Source organism: Dendropsophus ebraccatus, chromosome 7 (assembly GCF_027789765.1).
Source record: "Dendropsophus ebraccatus isolate aDenEbr1 chromosome 7, aDenEbr1.pat, whole genome shotgun sequence".
Taxonomy (NCBI): Eukaryota; Metazoa; Chordata; class Amphibia; order Anura; family Hylidae; genus Dendropsophus; species Dendropsophus ebraccatus.
Genome location: NC_091460.1, coordinates 34,208,499 through 34,234,349, shown reverse-complemented (window position 1 = coordinate 34,234,349; position 25,851 = coordinate 34,208,499). Strand labels below are relative to the sequence as shown.

At 42.1% G+C, this 25,851-nt stretch overlaps 1 protein-coding gene and 1 long non-coding RNA gene across 2 annotated transcripts in view; one reads left to right on the top strand and one right to left on the bottom strand.

Moving 5' to 3' along the window:
* CTBP1 (C-terminal binding protein 1) overlaps positions 1–25,851 on the top strand; it is a 224,976-nt gene that overhangs the window by 54,346 nt on the left and 144,779 nt on the right. The gene's annotated exons all lie outside the window — the stretch shown is intronic.
* Positions 6,095–11,505, bottom strand: LOC138796731 (uncharacterized). The gene is made up of 3 exons (XR_011363806.1): positions 11,432–11,505; positions 7,707–7,816; positions 6,095–6,280 (listed from the first exon to the last, which is right to left on the bottom strand). It is a non-coding gene; the product is annotated as an uncharacterized lncRNA (long non-coding RNA).

Sequence of the window (25,851 nt, the reverse complement as noted above, 5' to 3'; positions counted from 1 at the left end):
TTTTTGTTCGTGCATATTTTTATGGGAGCTGCCATCTTGCCTGAGCTGAGCACTTACGCTTTACATGAAACTTAACAGCAAGCCCCATGGACATAGACAACAATAAACTGGAACTGTCCAATTGACATGGAAGGGAAACATTATTGAGAGTGCACTGTTAGATCAATCCACAGGGAGGGAAAGGCTGAGCTGTGAGCTTTATTCATTTTCTTCTATGTCTACTGTTGTCAGTTTTCACTGTAATGCTGTACAGATCACTTTACTGCAGCCTCCTCCTTATCATCTCAGACAGAACAGAAAATATCAGCTAAGCCTAGAGGTAAGGAGGCAAGATTTTAGGTTATTTTATAAACATTCTTAATATATTTTTGGATTTAAACAATGGGTTATCTTCTGACGGTACATCCCCACTCAAACACCACTAAATATCAAGGCATAGTCATATGGATATCGATATCTCTTTCTCTTTGATGCCCTACTGGTTTCCAAAACTATGGGGCACTCAAAATATTTTATCTAAAATTCTATCACCAAAATTTTTTTACACTCCATTCCTTATTAGTGGCCGTCAATATTACGAAACGGCCGCCTCTCCCCGCTATGTTCCCGCAGTTGGAACATAGCCTCAGTGTGAGGCACATGTTCAGGATTTTCCGTCTTCATCTCTGGTATGACTTCTATATGCAAACAAGCCATGGAAATCCCAGAACTGACGAGAGTTTTCTCGGCTTATTGATTGGATTTCATGGATTCTATTATCTTTCTCTTGAGATTTGAACTATTTTCCAACGTACAGAACTCCAACCCACGCAAAATGGATTAACGCCCTATTTAGCAGGAACTAGAGTGTTTCCTATGTGAAAACTATACCTGCACTTCACCACCTCGCACATTAACACTTATACAGTACATTATGTGTAGGAGCAAAAAGTAATAATCTAATGTAAGAGAATAACTACAGGAGGTGTCAAGGCTGAGGTTTCTTCTCTGACCCTGGAGTCTGATGGAGCCCAAAAGGTTCCATATATATTTACCAATCTCATATGTGAAATTTCTGTTCAGCCTTGGTTATGACCTTCTTGGGGCATCCACTCAGAGGGTCGAGCATGCTCAGTTCAACTGCTCATCACTTGTTAGTCTCTACTGTGTAAGCAAACAAGAAAGATTATGGGAAAGAGTATATTCTGTTGTACGGCAACAGCAGGCTCACAGTTCAAAGAGGAAACCAGGAAATGATCAAATCCATGGGGGAGAAAAATGGTACAGTATTGTAGTTCATAAAATAAAATAAAAAAAAAACAGCACAATTTAATCTGGCGCACATCTGATTTTACTAACTTTGCTTCATGGGAAGACACCATTAACCCTGGCCAGTAAAAAAAAAATATTTTATATATATATATATATATATATATATATATATATATATATATACAGTATATAACTTTGTAGCCAATGATGCCCTTGTTCCAATGCTGTTTATTATTATTATTATTATTATTATTATTATTATTATTATTTTGTTGCTACACCTCCTATTATTATAGCTACACTTTCATTGATTCTACACTGTTTCATGCCCTCAGCCTCATCTTTGGACCCCTGAGCCTGATTCATGGCCCACATAACACTTACGGGGTGCAGGGGAGTAGCACTGACTCCCCCATATCTCAGTTACCTGGACATTTATGGTACAGTGCACCTGGCAGTTAGGAAAACTTTTGACATCTCAGGCGTTTTGGTCAGGCAGGGTCTCAGCCTGTCCTGTTTTTCCAGATAATCTTATTGTAAGTCTATGGGGCCATCCAGAATAACAGAATGGAGACTACTGCGAACCAGGGAGTAAAGCGCACTTCTCTTTACTCATTCTTGGAAGTCTCAGCACTGAAACCCTGACCTTCAAAAAATTTCAAATGACATGGTACCCTTTAAAGGGGTTCTCCAGTGGAAAATGGCTTTAAATTAACTGGTATCAGAACATTATATAGATTTGTAAATTACATCTATTTAAAAAATCTCCACTCTTCCAGTACTTATCAGCTGCTGTATGTCCTACAGGAAGTGGTGTATTCTTTCCAGTCTGACACAATGCTCTCTGCTGCCACCTCTGTCCAAGTCAGGAACTGTCCAGAACAGGAATGGAGAGGTTAAAGAGACTCTGTCAGTAGGTTTATGTTGTCATATCTCATGGTAGTTAAACTAGTGGCAGAGAAGCGATGTATCACTTATGTTGTTCTATGCAGCTGATCCAGAGATATCCTCCTAAATAACATGGACAATAAGTAGTCCTCTGCATTATGTACATGAGCCCAGTAGTCCTGGATATTCATGAGAAGCAGAAAACTCCACCCACCAGCTGCTGATTGGCTGTTATCTATCCATGCTGTATATAGGCAGTCAACTGTCAATCAGCAGCTGGAGGGCGGGGAGAGACGTTGCAAGAATCTTATTCTCCTGCATATTAGGAGAACTTCTGAACAGAATGATGGAAGTAATACACTGATCTATTCAGGATTTATATCACTAGTTTATACTGACCTCATTAAAAGTGGAATAAACATAGTGACATAGTGTATCAGATACCGGCACGAGGTACATGGGGCAGTATGGCTTGATCAATTCATACACAAAATTCTGATGTGTTTTATATTTAGCCAAGCGGCACTAGTATCAGCCATAGGGGTGAGGTGCAGCACTCTGTTTCTTCCCTGAAACATAGTGACAGATTCCCTTTAAGAACATTCCAGTCCCCAAGATGTTGCAACAGTAATAGTCAACCCTAAGGGTGCCAATACCTGTCAGTATATATCTTGTTCACTTTAACTATACACTGGGGTTGATTCTTTTCATTGGGGAGAAGGGAGAAACCTTATCTGCTATGGGATGAAAGGATTGGGCATGCTGAAATCCAACAATGCCGATCCTTGTTTTCCCTAACATCTGCTCAGGTTGAGTCAGGACACCAGCGTGTACGTTATATAGTCAGCCTCTAATGCGTATGGGCACCACATTTCCTTTTCTCTGTCAATGTTGTGTGACTTATGCCATCTACCTATTAACATGCGGCGTAGAACAAATGGCTCATCCCCGTCCTGGTTACACTAAACCCCTCTTCCTCATCAAGCCTCAGACCTCAATAAAGGTTGATGAGATTACGCGGCACTGTCATTATCTGATGCGGCCAGCTCTCCAAATGAGTTTTTCAGTGGTCGGCAAATTAAAGCTGGAAAACAATGAGCAATCATTGAAGCTGAATATGCACTCAGGTATTCATCACGAGCTTCTAAGAGACATGATTATATCCAGATAGATCTTCTCCGTCCTGAATGACTCAATTATTGAAATTAATAATTACGTCGGAGCTGACTGGGCTTTGTCAGGGGCCTTCTCCGGGAAACAACAGGAGTTTATCTTGACAGATCGAATCACTTTGTTGCCTTTGCGTGTTGGCTGAACGTTGATGTTGGGTTGATGAACCTTGAATCAGCAGCCATTGTGTTTAGGAACAAAAGCGTCTAGTGAATGACGAATAAACAGAAAGGTGGAAAACGAGAAGTCTCTGACTATTAAAAGACGTCTTATCGGGAATCAGGGTGGTCGAGCGTGTGACGCAAGGTGGTGGTTACATGTTGATGCAGCGTCATGTATGAAGATGTAGATCAAACCACTGTCCAAAAGTGGTCTGCAGTGGTCTATCTATCTATCTATCTATCTATCTATCTATCTATCTATCTATCTATCTATCTATTATCTATCTATCTATCTATCTATCTATCTATCTATCTATATCTCCTATCTATCTATCTATCTATCTATCTATCTATCTATCTATCTATCTCCTATCTATCTATTATCTATCTATCTATCTATCTATCTATCTATCTATCTATCTATCTATCTATCTATCTATCTATCTATATCTCCTATCTATCTATCTATCTATCTATCTATCTATCTATCTCCTATCTATCTATCTATCTATCTATCTATCTATCTATCTATCTATCTATCTATCTATCTCCTATCTCCTATCTATCTATCTCCTATCTATCTATCTATCTATCTATCTATCTATCTATCTATCTATCTATCTATCTATCTATCTATATCTCCTATCTATCTATCTATCTATCTATCTATCTATCTATCTATCTATCTATCTATCTATCAGACAGCCCTCTACTAAGCTAAGTAAAAGATTGAAAATTTGTATATCTGGGAAATCCCTCCTCATCTCAACTAATACAGTTATACCGGTAGGGTTTAACAAGTCAACAATTTTTGTAAATTCATTTAGCAAACCTGCCCCCTACTCCTGATATGGCCGCTCTTCCTCTCCCATTGTTGCCTAAGTTGCCAACCACCACTCACACCAGGCAGACCACTGCTTTTAGAGCAGAGTGGTGGTCGGAAACTTAGACAACGAACAGTGGGAGTAAAAGAGCAGCGTATCCGGAGAGGGAGGCAAGTTTGATAAATGAATGTATTTGCAAATGCCATGTCTATGGCCACAGTCTAGGAGGACATTGAAGGATTTGGTGGGTCCTGCGGCTTAATGTTTGCGGTTCCTGAACCAACTCTCTCTCAGTTTCTACAATTAAAGGGGAATCCTTTGGATTAAAAAGTAATGGCACAGAAAACACTGCAAATGGGCCGTGTAAGCGCTACACCCTACCCAGGTACATGGAGGTAAAATAACATAAGACATGGTTTCCTGGGGAATGAGAAACAGATGTGTCCATTAGACGTCTCTGCGCTGTAACTGGAGCAGGGTTATAGGGAGGGAAGCAGTCCATGCTGTACTGGAAGGGGTTAATTCTCACCATTCTCAGGGGCTGGTTTCAGGCCATTTCTAGGGGGGCTTAGGGATCTGACACTTGGGCACTAGATTTCAGAACGGTCCCTGCATACTGATGTTTATAGATACCATAGATGTAGCACATGCAGCTGCTGTGGGGCCTCCTGGAGAGAGGGGCCCGGCCATGGATGGTGCCATGCCTTATTGAGTGGGAAACAACTATGGAGGACCCTACTTTATAGAGGGGTAGGAAACGGTCCAGGAAGGTCATTAAGGGAGAAAAAACTCACACCAGTCCCTTTTTTCTTATATCACAAAGTACATCTATAGTAGCAAATGATGTTTCAAAAAGTTTTCATAGTTTGTTATCAGTGCAGGTAATATACAGGGTGGGCCAAAAGTAGGTGGACAGTATGTGTAATAGGGTTATGAAGGGGGAGTTTAAAGGGCCTATTCCACGGAGCGATAATCGGCCGAATCAGCCCGATTCAGCCGATTATCTCTCCGTGGAATAGAGAGAACGATCAGCCAATGATCGTGTCATCGGCTGATCGTTCATTTAGGTTCACACCTAAAATCATCGGTCGCCACCCGTGCATTGCTACACGGAATAGCGGGCGCGGAGGGCGACCAACGATTTCACACATTCATACATTACCTGTCCAGGCGCAGGTCTTCTCCTGATCCCTCGCCGCAGCAGCTTCCGAGCGGCCTGTCTGAACTGATAGACCGCTTGGCCAATCAGTGGCCGGGACTGCTGTGGCCACTGATTGGCTGAGCGGTCTATCAGTTCAGAAAGGCCGCTCCAAAGCTGCTGCGGCGCGGGACCGGGAGAAGGATAAGACCAGCGCCTGGACAGGTAATGTATGAAATAAGGGCTGCAAGGACATCGGTAACGATGTCCCTGCAGCCTTTGCTAACGATTGTCGGGCCGTGGAATAGGCCCAGTAAATGAGCGCCGATCTAGCAGTTTGGGTGCGGTATTGCAGCTTTATTCCTTTGAAGTGAACGGAGATGAATTGTAATACCACGCACAACCTGAAGACAGGGGTGGCACTGTTTTTGCAAGAAAGTAGCTGTGCCTTATCTAATCCTGGATAATCCCTTTAAGTCCATTGAGTGAACAAAGGCTTACAAGAGCAGCCTCATATTACTGTCAGATCACAGACCGTTTACGGTATGTCTCTTTTGTCATGGAGCCGATACATTTCTGAACAATAATCATATACATTATGTTACAAAGAAGCTCCTGAGGGAAGATGACACATTTACATGAAGCTGAGTTTATTCACGCTGGACTTGATGTACACCGCAGGCGTCAGTAGGGATGACTTCTCATCTTATCATGTCGCTACTCTTTATATAATCTCACCATCCTATGACCTTGGGCCCGGCTGTGATATTATGGCTAGTGACAGTCTCCTCTTGTACAGGAGGATCGTGTGATCGCTTGGCCGTCGTGCCTGGTCAGTCTTGCACGCTCTAGTAATATAATCATACAAGATATTTTTTGTATACAACATTGTATAACACTGTTACAATTATTAAACAAAGATAGGTCTATGCATAATTATCCAACCTTTCTAGGGGGGCTTAGGGATCTGACACTTGGGCACTAGATTTCAGAACGGTCTCTGCATACTGATGTTTATAGATACCATAGATGTAGCACATGCAGCTGCTGTGGGGCCTCCTGGAGAGAGGGGCCCGGCCATGGATGGTGCCATGCCTTATTGAGTGGGAAACAACTATGGAGGACCCTACTTTATAGAGGGGTAGGAAACGGTCCAGGAAAGTCATTAAGGGAGAAAAAACTCACACCAGTCCCTTTTTTCTTATATCACAAAGTACATCTATAGTAGCAAATGATGTTTCAAAAAGTTTTCATAGTTTGTTACAATGTATCAGTGCAGGTAATATACAGGGTGGGCCAAAGGTAGGTGGACAGTATGTGTAATAGGGTTATGAAGGGGGAGTTTAAAGGGCCTATTCCACGGAGCGATAATCAGCCGAATCAGCCCGATTCAGCCGATTATCTCTCCGTGGAATAGAGAGAACGATCAGCCGATGATCGTGTCATCGGCTGATCGTTCATTTAGGTTCACACCTAAAATCATCGGTCGCCACCCGTGCATTGCTACACGGAATAGCGGGCGCGGAGGGCGACCAACGATTTCACACATTCATACATTACCTGTCCAAGCGCAGGTCTTCTCCCGGTCCCGCGCCGCAGCAGCTTCGGAGCGGCCTGTGTGAACTGATAGACCGCTCGGCCAATCAGTGGGCGGGACTGCTGTGGCCACTGATTGGCTGAGCGGTCTATCAGTTCAGAAAGGCCGCTCCAAAGCTGCTGCGGCGCGGGATCGGGAGAAGGATAAGACCAGCGCCTGGACAGGTAATGTATGAAATAAGGGCTGCAAGGACATCGGTAACGATGTCCCTGCAGCCCTTGCTAACGATTGTCGGGCCGTGGAATAGGCCCAGTAAATGAGCGCCGATCTAGCAGTTTGGGTGCGGTATTGCAGCTTTATTCCTTTGAAGTGAACGGAGATGAATTGTAATACCACGCACAACCTGAAGACAGGGGTGGCACTGTTTTTGCAAGAAAGTAGCTGTGCCTTATCTAATCCTGGATAATCCCTTTAAGTCCATTGAGTGAACAAAGGCTTACAAGAGCAGCCTCATATTGCTGTCAGATCACAGACCGTTTACGGTATGTCTCTTTTGTCATGGAGCGGATACATTTCTGAACAATAATCATATACATTATGTTACAAAGAAGCTCCTGAGGGAAGATGACACATTTACATGAAGCTGAGTTTATTCACGCTGGACTTGATGTACACCGCAGGCGTCAGTAGGGATGACTTCTCATCTTATCATGTCGCTACTCTTTATATAATCTCACCATCCTATGACCTTGGGCCCGGCTGTGATATTATGGCTAGTGACAGTCTCCTCTTGTACAGGAGGATCGTGTGATCGCTTGGCCGTCGTGCCTGGTCAGTCTTGCACGCTCTAGTAATATAATCATACAAGATATTTTTTGTATACAACATTGTATAACACTGTTACAATTATTAAACAAAGATAGGTCTATGCATAATTATCCAACCCCTTCAAGTCAGTAGTTAGTAGAGGCACCACTGGCACTATTGGTCCAGTCCCTTAAAGGGGTAGTGCACCAAAAAAAAATTTCTTTCAAATCAACTGCTGCCATGAAGTGCCCGAGATTTGTAATTTACTTCTATTAAAAAAATCTCAATCCTTCCAGTACTTATCAGCTGCTGTGTGTCCAGCAGGAAGTGGTGTTTTCTTTCCTGTCTGACACAGTGCTCTCTGTTGCTTCCTCTGTCCATGTCAGGAACTGTCCAGAGAAGGAGCAAATCCCCATAGAAAACCTCTCTTGCTCTCCAGACTGGAAATAATACCACTTCCTGCTGGGCATACAGCAGCTAATAAGTACTGGAAGGCTTGAGATTTTTTAATAGAAGTAAATTACAAATCTCTGGCACTTCATGGCAGCAGTTGATTTAAAAGAAAAATTTTTTTTGGTGCACTACCATTTTAAAGGGGTACCCCGGCGAAAATTGTTTTCTTGCAAATCAACTGGAGATATATATATATATATATATATATATATATATATATATATATATGTATGTAATTTACTGTAATTTTAAAATCTCATGTTTTCCTATACTTATCAGCTGCTGTATGCCTTGCAGGAAGTGGTGTATTCTTAACAGCCTAACACAGTGCTCTCTGCTGCCACCTCTGTCCATGACATGGACAAGGGTGTCAGCAGAGAGCACTGTGTCAGACTGGAAACAATACACCACTTCCTTCCTGCAGGGCATACAGCAGCTGAAAAGTATTGGAAGACTGGAGATTTTTGAACAGAATTAATTTACAAATCTGTATAACTTTCAGAAATCAGTTGATTTAAAAAATAAAATAAAATGGCTTGAGTACCCCTTTAACACTTATAGTATAGACTTATATGAAACTTCAGATTTCTTGGCAGATCTATCAAGAGAAACCCTTCATTTCTCCTTCCCTGATCCGTGCAATCAGCATGACAAGTTCGGCAGTCACGAGGCGGTAACTGCCTGCCACTTGTGACAATCATACCTGTCAGATGTCGACAGTAGGTTAAATCACGGCTCCACTTTATCTGCACATAAAATGTCAAAGAACTTAGAAAATTCTATTTCGGCCACACGCAAAGCTGCAATCTGGCTACTAGCTAGCACTTGGGAGCACTGATGATGGAAAACATGGCATCACACCTTATCGCCTGAGGTCCTTATAAGTCATCCTGTTACGAGGTCATATGCAAGATTTTATTTTCTACATCGACTATAAACACTACATCTCTCACAATGCAATGCAGAAAAAGGGATTTTCCACAATTAATGGGGTAATCATTAAAATCATTAATCCCTTTAAGTGTCAGATTGTGGGAATGTTGGGAACCCCTACAATGTAGCAGTGCCCATGCACTACTTACCACTTGATTCAAAACAAAGATTGTGGGGGATCTCAGCAGCAATCTGACACATATCCCCTATCCTGGGCATGAGGGATAAGTAATGTCAATTCAGAATGCCCCTTTAACATTTCTAGCATACACTACTATATAAACAGATTTATTGGGCCACTGACACATTACACCTACAGGAACTTTAAGGACATTCTATTCTAAATCCATAAGCATTTATAAGAATGTGGTCCCTTCTTTGTATCCCGCTGTTACAGATATGACTTAAAGGGATACATCCGCAATTTTTTTTTTCTTTAAATCGACTGGTGTCAGAAAGTTGTATTGATTTGTAATTAATTTCTATTTTAAGATTTCAAGTCTTTCAGTACTTATCAGCTGCTGTATGTCCTGCAGTAAGGGCCGGTTTTTTTTTCTAGCCTGACACAGTGCTTTCTGCTGCCACCTCTGTTCATGTCAGGAACCATCCAGAGTAGTAGAAAATCCCCATAGAGAACCTCTCCTGCTCTGGACAGTTCCTGACATGGACAGAGGTGACAGCAGAGAGCACTGTGTCAGACCGGAGAGAACACACCACTTCCTGCAGGACATACAGCAGCTGGTAAGTAATGAGAGACATAAGATTTTCAAATAGAAGTAAATTACAATTCAATATAACTTTCTGACACCGGGTGATTTAAAAGATTTTTTTGCTGGAGTACCCCTTTAAGAACCCCACCAATCCTATAAAGAAAAGAGCACCTTCATTGGTTGCAAAGAGATGCGAATATAGTAGTCATTGTGGCTCATAGCAGCATATCTCAGAACGGGTTGCGTTTTAATATATGTATACATATGTCGTCATGCAACATTAAAAGGGCTATCCAGCACTACAAAAACATGGCCACTTTCCCCCCTCTCTTGTCTCCAGAATGGGTGGGGCTTCAAACTCAGTTCCATTGAAGTAAATGGCGCTTAAAGGGGTTATCCAGTGCTACAAAACATGGCCACTTTCCCCCCTCTCTTGTCTCCAGAATGGGTGGGGCTTCAAACTCAGTTCCATTGAAGTAAATGGCGCTTAAAGGGGTTATCCAGTGCTACAAAACATGGCCACTTTTCCCCCTACTCTTGTCTCCAGTTCAGGTGTGGTTTGCAATTAAGCTCCATTTACTTCAATGGTACTAAATTTAATTGCAAACCACACCTGACCTGGAGACAAGACAGGGGGAAAAGTGGCCATGTTATTGTAGTGCTGGATAACCCCTTTAAGGCCCTTCCCACTACAGGCCCGATAGCAGTCACTCTTTCTACCTCTATAGGACATAAAGGAGTATTTCTATCTGATGTTGTCCCCATTTATGTGTCGATCCCAGAGGTCAGATCACCACTGCTCGGCTTATTATCCCCCATTGTGTGGATTCAAATGGGAGTCACTTTGCAGAGTTTCATGTCATATTTGCACATAGCCATAGCAGAGAGTCATATCCCAGAATCCTCACCGGCCCATAATAATTTTATAAAAATCTGCATAAAGATAAATGTTTGTACAAAATACAATTCTGGCTTCTTCGTAATTGATTTTTTTTTTTTACAATGGTGGAGGAGAAGAGGCAGCTGACATTTGCAGAGATGTATGTAGATAGTGAATCAGAGGAGAGGCTGCAGATAAAAGGCGATTGTGAGCCTAATGGAATAGTGCGATGTCTATTGCCGAGCTTGTATTGGGAAATTTGGACGTCTGTGCCGTGTTTAGCAGCCAAAAGCTGGAGTCTTCCAATGATCCCGCAGTTTCCCTTCTGTATGTGCTATGTATTATTCATAGAATAGTTTTCCAGGCAGCTGCCTCACTGAACTTTAAGTTTATGTTATAAAAAAGTGAGGAGAAAGTCATACAACATCCTCACATAATAAAGGAGGGGTGCTTCCATAAACATCTATTCATCAGACATCACATAGCTTCCATTTCTGTATACACAGTCTAGGCCAGAAGTTCAAGCTATATTGAGTTCTGTTGAAAGAAGAAATTAGTTTATAAATCCCATTCTCATATAGTAGTGACCATCACTCCATCACTCCTGAGGACCTGTCCTGTCCTACATTAACAGACAACCTATTGAAATAAATGGGCCCAGTGTAATACCCAATTTCACCTGTGGTGGTGCTGCAGGGAAATTATACACATATATATGGGGGAGATTTATCAAACATGGTGTATGCTGAAACTGGCTCAGTTGCCCCTAGCAACCAATCAGATTCCACTTTTCAATCCTCACAGATTCATTGGAAAATGAAAGGTGGAATCTGATTGGTTGCTAGGGGCAACTGAACCAGTTCTACCTTACACCAGTTTGATAAATCTCCCCCCATGTTTGATAAATGTTCCCCATACAGTTTACCATAGAGAGTATCACTATCACTATGGATCTCAGCAGGGGACACTGTATTCTGTATACTGGTAAAGGGGTCCTCCGATTAACACTTACTTCCCCTAACCTGGGACAAGTATAAGATTATTCCCTGGCAATCTCCAGATTGGCCCCCAGTGCGACTTGCATCTGTATTCAACAAAGGAGCCGGAGATTGGTCTTAGTACGTGAGCGATGTAATATGGAGGTCGGACCCCCCACAATCTCTTACTTGTCCCCTATTTTGTGGACTTTTAATCAGAGAATCCCTTTAAGGGACCATTATACAGATATTTCAAAGCACACAACCCATTTAAGTCTTCTATACTATTGTCTGGTGACCTGTAGAAACTTTTTTTTAAGGGCAGGACAGTCACCTGATATAAGGGATGAACTAGGGTAAAGGTTACTGACTCTCTGACAGATTATTAAACCACTGATAGTATGTCATGGACAGGACTATAAAGAATGGGCTCACTATGTAATATTAGCTTTGTCTTAACGGGATTAAACTGGAATTTAAAAAAAAGTTGCTTTCTTTTAAAAACAGCGCCACCCTTATCTTCAGGTGATGTGTGATATTACAACTCTATTCACTTCAATAAAACTGAACTGTACAAAACATAAAACGTAGGCTATAGGCATCATTTCTGATTTATGGCAAATATTAAATTTTGCCTTGAAACCTTCCTTTAAGATATTGTATGAGAACAGAATAAAGAATCCATCACTGCAATAATCTTACCCAAAGGATTTATATAATTCACTTGAATGTAGCAGAGCTGCAGTACCAGATATGGCCTGTGAACAAGAGCGGCGCTGTTTCCCACACGGCCCCCGTATATTATAGTTTTTTTCCTATATTTTACAGGATATAAACTTGCTCTTCATTTCCCGCTGATTTCATTGTTCATGCAAATCACATTACTCACTGAGTTTTTTTTTTTTTTTTCTATTTGGCTGCGTTTCCTCACACAGATCTCTGGCTTTCGGCTCTCCCATACTGGGCCTATCCACCTGGTTTGGCAGATGGAGACCTATTTATCCTGGGCAAGATAGGAAGCACATATTGCTTATTGAGAATGCATTTTGTCATTGTTAATGCTGAGGACTCTTAATCCCACGTTCCTGCAGTCAGGAAAATGTTATGTGGAAATTACAACTTGACAGCCTGTAGCTGAAGCTTTGGAAGGAAGCTGATTTATTCTTATCATTAAACAATGGGGAGGGGGGTGATAATAAAGGGAATGTCCGAAAATAAAAGGGAAAGTCCGGAAAACGTTAGAATAGACTGAGCATAAACTACAGAATTATAGCTATAGGTGTTAATAGGTCATTTATCTTATGAAACTTCTTGTACACTAATATGTGTCAGCTTAACCCCTTGCCTCCGCAGCCTGTTTTGGCCTTAATGCCCAGGGCCTATTTTTCCAATCTGACTAAGGATGGTCCGAACCTGTTCGTATAACCCCAAACGCTCGGCATCAGATTCCCGCTGTCTGGCCACTCCGTGCAGGGGGTGGATACAGCGGGAGGACCGCCTGGAAAACTGGGTTATTCTGAGTTTGTTTTTTCGTGACACATTCCTCTTTATCTTTGTGGTATATTTTGGTTGATACACTCAGTAGTTTTTACATTTCTTTATATTCAAAACTCTCTTTTCCTAAGAAAATAATGAGGAAAAACACCACCTAACTCCAACAAAGGGGATCAAGGCGCAGGTCCGACTAATGGTGACCAGATAAATTATGTAAAACTATAAAAGTTTATTAAAAAGACCCAATGCGTTTCGGAACCGTACCAATTCCTTTTTCAAGAGGCATATCAACGTCATTTTGCGGCAAGGGGTTAAAGGGGTACTCCAGAGAATACCTTTTTAAAAAAAAAAAAATAAACTGGTGTCAGAAAGTTATACATATTTGTAAATTACTTCTAGTTAAAAATCTCAAGTCTTCCAGTACCTATCAGCTGCTGTATGTCCTGCAGGAAGTAGTGTATTCTATCCAGTCTGAGGGTGCGTGCATCTCCACCCGTGCTATAGACACTATTCTATGCACGGGCAGATTCCGCATGCGGAATGCGGAATCCGCCCATGCATAGAATAGTGTCTATGGCACGGGCAGAGATGCGTGCCGCCGTGTGCGGGTACGAGCGACGGAATACGCTGCGGTTTATACACTGGAATTCCATAGTGTGCAGGCACCCTAACATAGTGTCCTCTGCTGGCACCTCTGTCTGTGATATGAACTGTCCGGAGCAGGAGAGGTTTTCTATGGGGATTTGCTACTGTTCTGGGCAGTTCCTGACATGGACAGAGGTGGCAGCAGAGAGCACTGTGTCAGACTGGAAAGAATACACCAATTCCTGAAGGACATACAGCAGCTGATAAGTACTGGAAGACTGGAGTTTTCGTTTAATAGATGGAATTAATAAATCTGTATAACTTTCTAACACAAACTGATTTCAAAACAATTATTTTCCTCCGGAGTTCCCCTTTAATACATGCAAAAAAAAAAAAACCCTATAAATGTTCACCTTTGTGTCTACAAATCTTGTTTTTGCTCAGTGAGCTCTAATTTTATATTTAATTATTTATAATTTTAAATTTCCCCCATGTTTTATGGGATAGGATGTGACCAAAAAAACATTCTGCCTCATAAAATATTCTGCCTAGTATTTTTACCACTATATAATAACAATAATTTTAATAGCTTGCATGTGACAATACTATGTATGTAATATTTTTTGTGTTAAGTTTATTTATTTATTTTTTTAAGTTAAATATAGAGAAAAGGGGTGAATTACAATATTAGGCTATGTTCAGACCTCGTATGAGACGGCCGGTCTCTGAAAGGATCATCCCGGCCTGTACTGCAAAGTTCTAATGCGGGCGCATCCGTGCACGCCAGCATCAGAACTCCCCACTGCTCACTATGGAGCGAGCGGCCCGATCCGCTCGCTCCATATTGTGCACCGACATGGTTTCCTGCGGCCGCTATTCAATGAATAGCGGCCGCAGGAAACTGACCTGTCAGTTGTTTGCGGCGCTGCTAGGGACCCCGGCCAGAGTGTATACTACTGTGTATATACTGTGTATATACTCCGGCCGGAATCCCATAGGCAGCAATGGCACGCATATTTTTGTAATAATCACAGCCGTTGTATAACGGCCATGGTTTTACGAAAATATACGTTGTGTCAACATAGCCTTAGAGGTTTTTTAAAAAATATATATATATTTTTTTATTTTTAAACACCTTTTCAATCTACCTATGGGACTTGTACAAGTCATTGTTTAATCACTTATATAGTATAGTGCAATACTATTGCATTGCAGTGTATGGACAGATCTGTGATCTACTACTACTGCCTGCTTCTTAGGCATATAAGTGGATCTTACATGGCAGCCATGGAGGCCTGCAGAAGGCATATGCAATAGAGAGAAAGCTCTCCATAGTGCAGAGGAATCTGTTGATAATGACTGAAATCCTACAACCACCACCAAGAGCCAGGCTTACCAAGACCAGCTGTGCAAGACCAGGCACAACTCTGTAAATTGGTGGGAGCTAGCCGGACCATTGCTGTTCAAGGGATAAATTGGCATCAACCACCAAACAGGCTGGAAGATCCAAGCGCAGACCGGACCACAGGAACAAGGTAGCGTAAAAAACTTTTGGAGTCGATCAAACCGATTCTTCACAGATTCAGAGGTGGCAGCAGAGCGCGCTGTGTCATACTGAAAAGAAAACACCAATTCCTGCAGGACATACAGCAGCTGATAAAGATGGGAAGATTTGAGATTTTTAAGTAGAAGTAAATGACAAATCTATATAACTTTTGAAACCAGTTGATTTGAAAGGAAAAGATTTTCACTGGAGTAATCCATTTAACCCCTTAAGGACGTAGCCAATTTTCGTTTTTGCATTTTCATTTTTCCCTCTTTGTGCTTAAAAGGCCATAGCAGTTGCATTTTTTCACCTAGAAACCCACATGAGCCCTTATTTTTTGCGTCACTAATTTTACTTTGCAATGACAGGCTGAATTTTTGCATAAAGTACACTGCGAAACCAGAAAAAAATTCAATGTGTGGTGAAATTAAACAAAAAAACACATTTTTTTTATTTGGGGGGTATTTGTTTGTACGCCGCTCACCCTGGGGTAAAACTGACTTGTTATATATGTTCCTCAAGTCGTATTGATTACAACGATATATAACATGTATAACTTTTATATTATGTGATGGCTTGTAAAAAATTCAAACCATTGTTAACAAATATACGTTCCTTAAAATCGCTCCATTCCCAGGCTTATAGCGCTTTTATCCTTTGGTCTATGGGGCTGTGTCAGGTGTCATTTTTTTGCGCCACAATGTGTTATTTCTATCGGTACCTTGATTGCGCATATACGACTTTTTGATCACTTTTTATTACAATTTTTCTAGATTTGATGCAACCAAAAATGCGCAATTTTGCACTTTGGGATTTTTTGGCGCTGACGCAGTTTACCGTGCGAGATCAGGAATGTGATTAATTAATAGTTCGGGCGATTACGTACGCGGCCATACCAAACATGTTTATTTATTTATTTTTATTTATAACATGGGAAAAGGGGGGGTGATTCAAACTTTTATTAGGGGAGGGGGCTTTTTATTGATAACAACACTTTTTTTTTTACACATATTCTAGAACCCCCCCCTGGGGTTAGGGTTATTCCCCCTGAGGTTAGGGTTATTCCTCCTGGGGTTAGGGTTATTCCCCCTGGGGGACTTCTAGTATATGCACACTGATCTCTCATTGAGTCCTATGCTGTATAGTTATACAGCATAGATCAATGAGATCGGCGCTCGATTGCTTTCGGCTGCTGCAGCCGAAAGCATCCAAGTGCCAAGCCGGGATCAGCGCCATTATGGTGCAGACACCCGGCCGGTAAAGATGCGTGGATCGCATGCTTTGACAGCTGCATCTGATTACTTGATTAGCGAGCACGGTGATCGGACCGTGCCCGCTAATAGCCGCGGCTGCAGCGGTGTAATTTTTTTGCCATTGTATGCACTTTCTATCGGTACCTTGATTGCGTATATGCAACTTTTTGATCGCTTTTTATTACAATTTTTCTGGATTTGATGCGGCAAAAAATGCGCAATTTTGTTCTTTGTTTTTTTTTGGCTTACGCCGTTTATCGTGCGAGATCAGGAATGAGATAATTTAATAGTTCGGACGATTTCGAACGCGGTGAGAGTAGCTGTGTTTTTCTAATCCTGGATAACCCCTTTAACAATAAAGGTTATTACTGAATGACAGCAAGCACAGATATTGAAAACAGGCCAAAATGTGCACAGAAATCATATTGAAAATATTCATAAGTTTTCATTCTACAAGAACAAGGCTTAATTTCCCGAAACCTGAAAATCCCTTTAAGATCAGCAAGAGGCCGCCCTTATTTATTCAATATTAATCTAAACAGCGGTAATTCAATTAAAAACCTCGCACAAATACTAATAAAACAATAAAGTATGTTCTAAATCTCTGATTTCCTAATGGAATGTTCTAGTAGATGTAATTAACCTCGCATAAAAGTGAAACCTTTTTAAAGGGCCCTAATCCTATTCATCATATTATACGGAGAGAATGAGCCTCCAGGAAGTATTTGTGAGGGAATTGTGTGAAGTAGCTGCTGAATGAAGGGATGGCGGCACTTGTTCATTTCTGTTTCGTACTCTCTGCGGAGCGCACACCGGACTTTATAATTATAGCTGTGATCTTGGTGCTGCCGACACTGTAGAGGTTGTGAATTAGCGCCATCCGCCTACAAGCCTAGAACAGGAGGCGATGTGATATCACAGGAAAACTACTGTGCAGCCTTTGCCTTTCCAGATCAGACGCGGTACAGTGAGAGTTTGTTGTTGTCGTATATGTTTCGCATCTATATCGCGTTATGATGCTGGCTGGGTTCACATCACATCACATGGGATACACACAAAAAGGTAGACTATGCTCCCAAGCAATTAAAAAAAGCACTTCAATTTTTCCCCACTAGTCCTACAGTGCCATCTGTTTCATTCCAGCACAGGGGAAGACTGCGGGAGTCAAATACCGATGGTTCATGAACATCAGCGCTGTTCGATCATCTCTAGTCCCTGGCAGGCTTTATCTGCAACATTGTAGCTTCTATGCAATGCTGGGAAGGTTATTCTGAGGTCAAGTTGCTGATGAACTCACTCCAGTTTGGGTGCAGGTTTCTTAACTCAGTTCCATTGAAGTGAATGGAGCTTAATTGCAAACTACATCTGACCTGGAGACAAGAGCATGTCTGTCTCTGGAAGAAAGTGGTCATGTTTTTTTAACACTGGATAGTCACCCCTTTAAAGTCTTCATAAAACACTTGAGTTGTGATTGTAGGCCAAATCATCTTCGAGGCGGAAGCCTGTCTCAGGAAAGGTCATGTGACCTGCTTCTCATACACAGTTACAGTGTTCCACTACAATTTATAAATCTGTATATCTCTCTGACAACAGTTCATATGAAAACAATTTTCATTGTACCCCTTTAAACTGACAGGAGACCATCTACAGCAAGTAGCAAGTAGATGGGTGTCAGGACACTGTGCATACAGCCCAGGCATTATGTAAACCCAGTCTTACCTGTATTGACTGATGCAAAATCTCAGCTGTAGTAATGTTCCTATTCACTGACGGCAAGTAGCCATTTTGAAAAGTCTTAGAAAGTATAAAAGTATGCTAGAAAGTAGCAGAACTTTTTTTTTAATGGAACCCCCCTTGAACTGGTAACCTTCTCTATTGATCCTCTTCTCTCCACTATAAAATGACGTCTTCCTTTGGTTTTCTAGTTGCTTCCTTATATCCAACTTTGTTGTATTTCAAAACCGGAGAAAGATGAATAATGAATAAAGTGTAATGTATAAATCAATATTCATCCCTCTAGATTGGTCCATGTGATTCCCAAGGGACCCCCGCCCCCCCATGCCGCCTCCTCATAACCCAGTAAATGAATAGATTAGCCAACACCTTGCGGGGCCCCTGTGTAGTCTGATAATTAGAGCCGCTGTTTGATCCCCCAGTGAACTCTGGGTAATGAGTGCAGCCAACTTCCTGTAATTCTGTGTGCAGGGTATGACACTCCTGTAGCGGGGGAATGCCTCCTCTTATCCCCCTTGGAGGGGGGCGTCTATAGTCATGGCAGAGCATTCCTCCTGACAGTGCAGTCACACACAGGGTGAACCGGCCTAATCTGCCATTCGCTGCTATTAATGAATCTCTCCGGAGAATGAAGTGTCACTCGGCATGCTTCGGCATGTGTTACCGACATCGCTATAGAAGAACCCCCACCAGCCCCGTCTTCATAATATGAATATCCAGTCACAGGATTTAAAGGGAATCTGTCACTCCTAATTTTTTTTTTTTAATACTGATACGAGCCAGATACTGTTTCTGTTTACTAACTGTTCAATCTTTTTGTGCATTACTATGTGGTTTGTCATTTACAGCCTTTTGCTTTACAGCAGCTACATGGAGACAGGAACAATTTGCTGGAGGTTACTTTGCTGGAGAGTTTTTAGGCATGCTCTGTGATTTGTGTAGAGGTCAAGGTCTATCACCCATTGTGAATGTCCAGATCCCATCCAGTGGCATAGATACCAAAAAGGCAGACTACAACACTGCTTTGGGGACTGTGTACTAAGGGGGACCCGCAGGCCTCTGGCCCTTTAACTGTGAGCGTTCATGAAGAACTCTCACAGTTAAATGCTGAGGTTTTCAGACTGACAGAGCAAGCACTGGCTCCCCGCCCTGACTCTCTTGTGGCTGGAGGCAGCAATACCGCTACCCGTTGCATGAGGATCAAAGGGATAGCAAAGGAACTGTGCCAGGCCAGGTGAGTATATGGGGGGCCGTACAGGATTCATAGGGCCCTGTACAGTTTTTTCCCCCCCAATCCCATCCTATCTACTGGTGCCTCCTTTAACTGTGCTCCTTTCTATGATGATAAGTTGCTGAATCATGTTCTGTGCAGAACTGGAAGTGTCAGAATATTATTAGGCTTAGTGGTCAGAAACTAAAAATTTCTGAGAAAATGTTTTGTATCATCAAATAATAAAAAATCTGGTCCTTAGAAGGTTTTATAATTAGGTAAATCAACCTCAGGTGAACAACAACACGTGGTAAATTACACAGTGTCAATATTTATTTAAAAAAAAAAAAAAAAATACTATGTTGAAATGCAGAAGCAGTGTAAAAATGAGGTACACCCCTAATGTTTTCTCACACGGTCATTTTACACAGAGCGATAATTCGCCCAATCGATCGTTTAACGATTTTGAGGCAACGATTTTGTTTTTATAACGATCAGCGTTTAGACAAAAAGATAAATCATTTGAAAAAATTGTTATTGCGATCGTTTTATTGCAATCTCAAGCATTTTGGTGAATCTGTGAAAGACACAAAGCGATCTGCGAATTTTCAGCAAACGATCAAGAATGATTTAAAAAACATGTTAAAAATACCAAGATGAACAATTTCTCGCTCATCGCTTGATCGTTCGCTGTGTTTACACGAGCCGATTATCGCTCAAATGCGATCGTTATTGCGAAAATTCGAACGATAATCGATCCGTGTAAAAGACTTAAGAGGGTAAGTAGTTAAGGCCCTTGATCGTCAGCAAGTGTGACCATCCTTACGTTCAGACGTGTTTTAGCACAATGCCAAGGAGGGAAGACTTCAGCAATGATCTTAGAGGAACCATTGTTGCAGCTCATGAATCTGGGAAGGGTTAGGTGGGTTTTACATAAGTGTATTACATACAGTTTTTTTGGTCTGTATTAAAGATCAAGTCCAGGTCTAACTAAGGGTCTGATCATCTGAACTAAAGCCTTACTTAGACCATATGCCATGGCCCGGGGTGCTTAGGTGTTTTCACTGGGGCACTTGGGTAATTTTCATGGTGTCCAGGAGTAAAGTTACCCACCCCTGACACACTAGCACTAGGCTTTGTTTAGACACAATGTATGGGTGCAGGTGCGGCAAGATTACCCAAGGAGGTAGAGCAGGTACTAGTGGGATACTTCGGCTTAGGCCCTTTCTCCCACTAAGGATCAATCCCTTGACTTTAGATTGTCCTGACTTGATACATCCCAGGTGTAGGCAGGGTTGACCCAGGTGACAGTTACCCCACCTTTGGGGGTAGCAATGCATCTTTACTTGTAAGCCTCTCATAAAAGAAATCAGCAGCTCTGGTTCCTGAAAAGGGCTCAGGCCACTGCAGCAGGAACTCTCTGTCAGTGTCTATCCACCATCCACTAAAGAAGACCCTCCCACCAGGAACTAATTCACTTATATAGGGGTGACAGGGTCTAACCTTCTATTGGTGGGGAACATACTGGAGAGAGGAAAGGGAAGACGTTTAACCCTTAGGCGACCCTGGACATACCTGTAGATCCAGGGCCGCCCACAGGTGTTCAGAGCGCGCCGCGTGGTGGCCGAGCTCTGAACCGCCGCGTGGCGGCCGCACTCTGAACCGCATGTAGCACGGTCCGATCGCTGTGCCCGCTAATAAGGTAATTGGATGCAGCTGTCAAAGATGACAGCTGCATCCGATTACCTGATGCAGCCGTTCCCTGGTGTCTGGTGGCAGAGATCGCCCCCCGGGACGTCGTCCCGGAGGAGCGACCCTCATGTCTTCACCCGGCCAGGGTCTGCACCGTAATGGCGCTGATCCCAAATCGGCATTCGGTTGCTTCCGGCTGCTGCAGCCGGAAGCAATCGAGTGCCTATATCTATATCATATGCAGCATAGATCTGTATGAGAGATCAGTGTACTTATACTAGAAGTCCCCCAGGGGGGCTTCTATTATAAGTGTAAAAGTAAAAAAAAAGTGCCATTAATAATAAAAATCCCCCTCCCCTAATATCGCCGCGTAGGTAATCGCCCGAACTATTAATTTATCACATTCCTGATCTTGCACGGTAAACGGCGCAAGCGCAAAAAAATCCCAAAGTGCAAAATTGCGCATTTTTGGTCGCATCAAATCCAGAAAAAATTTAATAAAAAGCGATCAAAAAGTCGTATATGCGCAATCAAGGTCCTGATAGAAAGAACACATCATGGCGCAAAAAATGACACCTCACACAGCCCCATAGACCAAAGGATAAAAGCGCTATAAGCCTGGGAATAGAGCGATTTTAAGGAACATATATTTGTTAACAATGGTTTGAATTTTTTACAGGCCATCAGATAATATAAAAGTTATACATGTTATATATCGTTTTAATCGTAACGACTTGAGGAACATACATAACAAGTCACTTTTACCCCAGGGCGAATGGTGTAAGAAAAATTACCCTCCAAATAAAAGAAATGTTGTTTTTTTTTCAATTTCACCACAAAAAAATAAGGGCTCATGTGGGTTTCTAGGTGAAAAAATGCAAGTGCTATGGCCTTTTAAGCACAAGGAGGAAAAAACGAAAACGCAAAAATTTTAATTGGCCCCGTCCTTAAAGGGTTAATAGGTGGAGAGTGTGTGAGGTACCTGCAGCAGTGATTGGACAATTAGTGAAGAGAAAACCAAACAGGAAACCCTTTACACCGTGACAGATAGGGGAGAGAGAGACACCAAGTGGTGACAATGTGGAAAGACACCCATCATCCTAGAATTTGACACCTGACAGAGTTACCTTTAAACAGGTGGAATAAGACATAGTGGTACACCTATACTGGGACACAATACATATACACCAACAGCCAGACCTTGTATTGAAGCCAAGGTGAATGTATTATTAAGAATTGCATCATGGGGCCCTGTAGCCATCAAGATCCATGTGCAGCAGCAGTGTACCTGAGGCTATCGGTGTAGTCGGGCGTGTCACTTTAATTATATCAATAAAGTAAGTAATAATTCCGGAAAACATATTACAGCTACAGTTCAAAACATGTTTTGCTCTGATATTCCATATAGTATCTCTCCTATAATAAATGCTTCTCACCTTCTGCATGATGTAACCTCCTCCCTTGATGATGTCATCACTGGACTATTATTGCCCAGCATCTCCACCTGTTATGTAGTTCTATCTATTATAGTCGTATCCATTATACATTATTTGGCAGACAACTATCCCTCCCACATAGACCCCCTTGGTGGTGACTAATCTTCCTGCCCCATCTTTCAAATCTGACCCCTTTTCTCTAGTGGAAGGGAAGCCAGTGGCTTCCATGCACATTAGATGGTCGGTTTCACTCACCAAAATGATCGGTTTGGCTAACATTTATCTCCTGATTTTGGGCCTACACCAGAATATATATATATATATATATATATATATATATATATATATATATATATCAGAGAGAAAGGCGCACACAACACCGATTTTTGTGTTTTCCGCAGAAAGCTGCAGCTCAGAACTGGGGGAAGGAGACTGAATAGATATTAACAACTATGGAAGGAATTATTAGTCTCACCATGGGGAGCAACATATCAAAAGTTATGTTTGAGTGGAATACCCCTTTAATGGCACCCTATGTGGCTGCATTCAACTTTTACAGAGCTTTTACATATCCATAAGAGCTTATGATCAATACACAAAGAATTTTGTCATTCATTTAGGTATCACTGCGATTGTCACCTGTGAAAAATCATGAAAAACCTCATTATTTATGCCATTTCATCTTGCAGTACCCAGATGCAGCCTGAAGATGTCACTACTGCTACACAAAATTGTACCTACCCTTTTGTTTAAGGGGTTAAGAGGGTACAAACTTGTGGGCAATTGGGAGTGGGTTTGCTCTATAGACCCCATTCCACAGTTTAGACCAGGGATGGGGAACCTTTAGCTTTGGCTGTCCAGGCATGATGGGAATTGTAGTTTTGCAACAGCTGGAGGGCTTAAGGTTCCCCATTCCTGGTTTAGACTATAGTTCAGGGGTAGGGAACCTTGGCTTTACAGCTGTTGCAAAACTACAAGCTAAAGCTTTGGCTGTCCAGACATGATGGGAGATGTAGTTTTGAAACAGCTGGAGAGCCAAGGTTCCCTACCCCTACTCTAGTTGTATGGTAGATGGCAGCTTCTTCATCACTGCAGCCTCTCAGCCCCTCGACCTTTATATAACATAGGACAAACCTGCCTTTATGTAGAACTGTATTGAGTCAGACATCGGCATATGTAAACCCTACTTGACTCGGCAATATTATTACTGAAATTAATCCCATGCACAGCCCCAGCCTATTTCCATTTACCTCCGTAATAGCGATCCATAATAAAAATGATACTTGTAATAAGGTTGAACGCTCTGACACAATGAGGGTCACGCTGATACTATGTGGCGCCATAATGAGATTCCCTGTTTGGAAAGTGACTGTAGCAAATAATAAACCTGATTGGGACAAAGTAAAAAAAAAAATGGAGATTACAAGGTGAATCAGAAAGCCAGCGGAAAAGTCATTATTGGCGCAGAGGCGTCGGATCTTACAAATGGCGGCGGAGTGTGTTTTGTGGCTCCTTGTTATGGTTTATGCTTTATACAGCTGCTTTATTGACTGCCGGCCGTCTTGTATAACCTGCAGAATATTCTTCGCTTTATCACCCACGGCCAGATTTGCTTAGCATGTCATTTAATCTTCTGCTCCATAGCATCCCCATTACTTGGTTATCGCAAAATTATTCTTTTGCAAAAAAAAAAAAAAAGTAAAAAAAATTCCACCCGGCGATCTATATTTTATTAATTTGGTGCCTCGGTTTATCGATTGTCACAGATGCTATAAAATTGTAATTTGTCAAAGTTATTGGTGGACTGTCAGCTTTTACTAGCGCTCTAGATGGTGGAGTCTGAGGGCACCTTGCAAATAACTCTTACCTGATGTGCGAAGCGCCGGCCCTGGGGAATAGAGGAAACTTCGCTTTGATTTTCTCTCTGTAAATTCAGATATTAGCGCTGAATAATTAAAGGGCCGTGACAGCTTATTACTTCTGATTGTATAAGGGGGTTCGGATATGTTTCCTGTCGGTGTATCTTGGGAATTATATCACATGGGGCATGAGTTATTCTAAGAACTGAACTAGAATTGGGTCCGGCCTACATGGTAACTTTGGATACAGGTGGCACTCCCAATCTGTAGGTACTGCCCTGTTAGGAAAGTCCTCCTCATTATAAAATTGCACAGTTCCCAGCACTCTGTCAGGTCATCGCTAGCTTCCTACTCATTCCCCGCTCGCTACCTGTGCTATTACCCGCACAGACAACAAGCAGGAAGCAGCGGGAGAGGCAGCCCGGACGATCCTTAGATTGTCCGTGCTGCCCATTGAAATCAGCAGCAGTCCTATTACACAGAGCAATGTGCAGCAGATCAATAGACATGATCGTTGTGTTTAAACTTTTTGATGGATCATGATCGGTCCAGCGATTGTCAGGTTTTTATCGTTTGTTGTGTAATATGCCGGGCAAATGCTCGTTCGTTGACTAATCAGGTTGTTTTGACAAATCATAAAATCATCGGCCATCGACTGCAAATCATCCCATGTCATGAGTGCAGGACTGTACAACGATCCAGTGATCGATTGTTCGTTCAGCCTTGTCTGCTGTGTAAAGGCTCTGTAAGTAAGCGCTGATCTAAGAGATCAGTGCTCGTGTACTCAGCAGGTCAGTCTGTCTTATATGACTCTAATCTCACTGCATGGTCCAAGCACAAGGAAGTGGATCCCCTAGATCACCAAAGAGTGCTGGCATTCCTTCCCCGAGGAGCGAAGTCTAAGCATCCACAGTGTTTTAACTTTTTGATGGATCATGATTGGTCCAGCGATTGTCAGGTTTTTAACGTTTGTTGTTTTTTCTGCCATGCTACAATAAAAGAATCAGAATCGGACGACTGGGTGCTGGAATTTTCCTTGTCATATGATCGGTCCTTTAACGTGTCCTATTACACCAAATAATTGTTGTCTGTATGGCCAGTAATTGGCCAAGTATAGGGCCTTTAGATGGCCATTCACACAGTGTGGGATCTATTTGTCTTGCTGCCATTGTCAGTAACAGCACGTCATTGTCAGTAACAGCAGGTTGCTGTGTCAGTTACCCCCTACCTGCTCTGGGTCGCACTGTACTTTAATCATCCCCCTCTCTCTCTCTGTCTGCTGCTTCTCTTGTTCTGAGCTGCTCTCCTGGTGG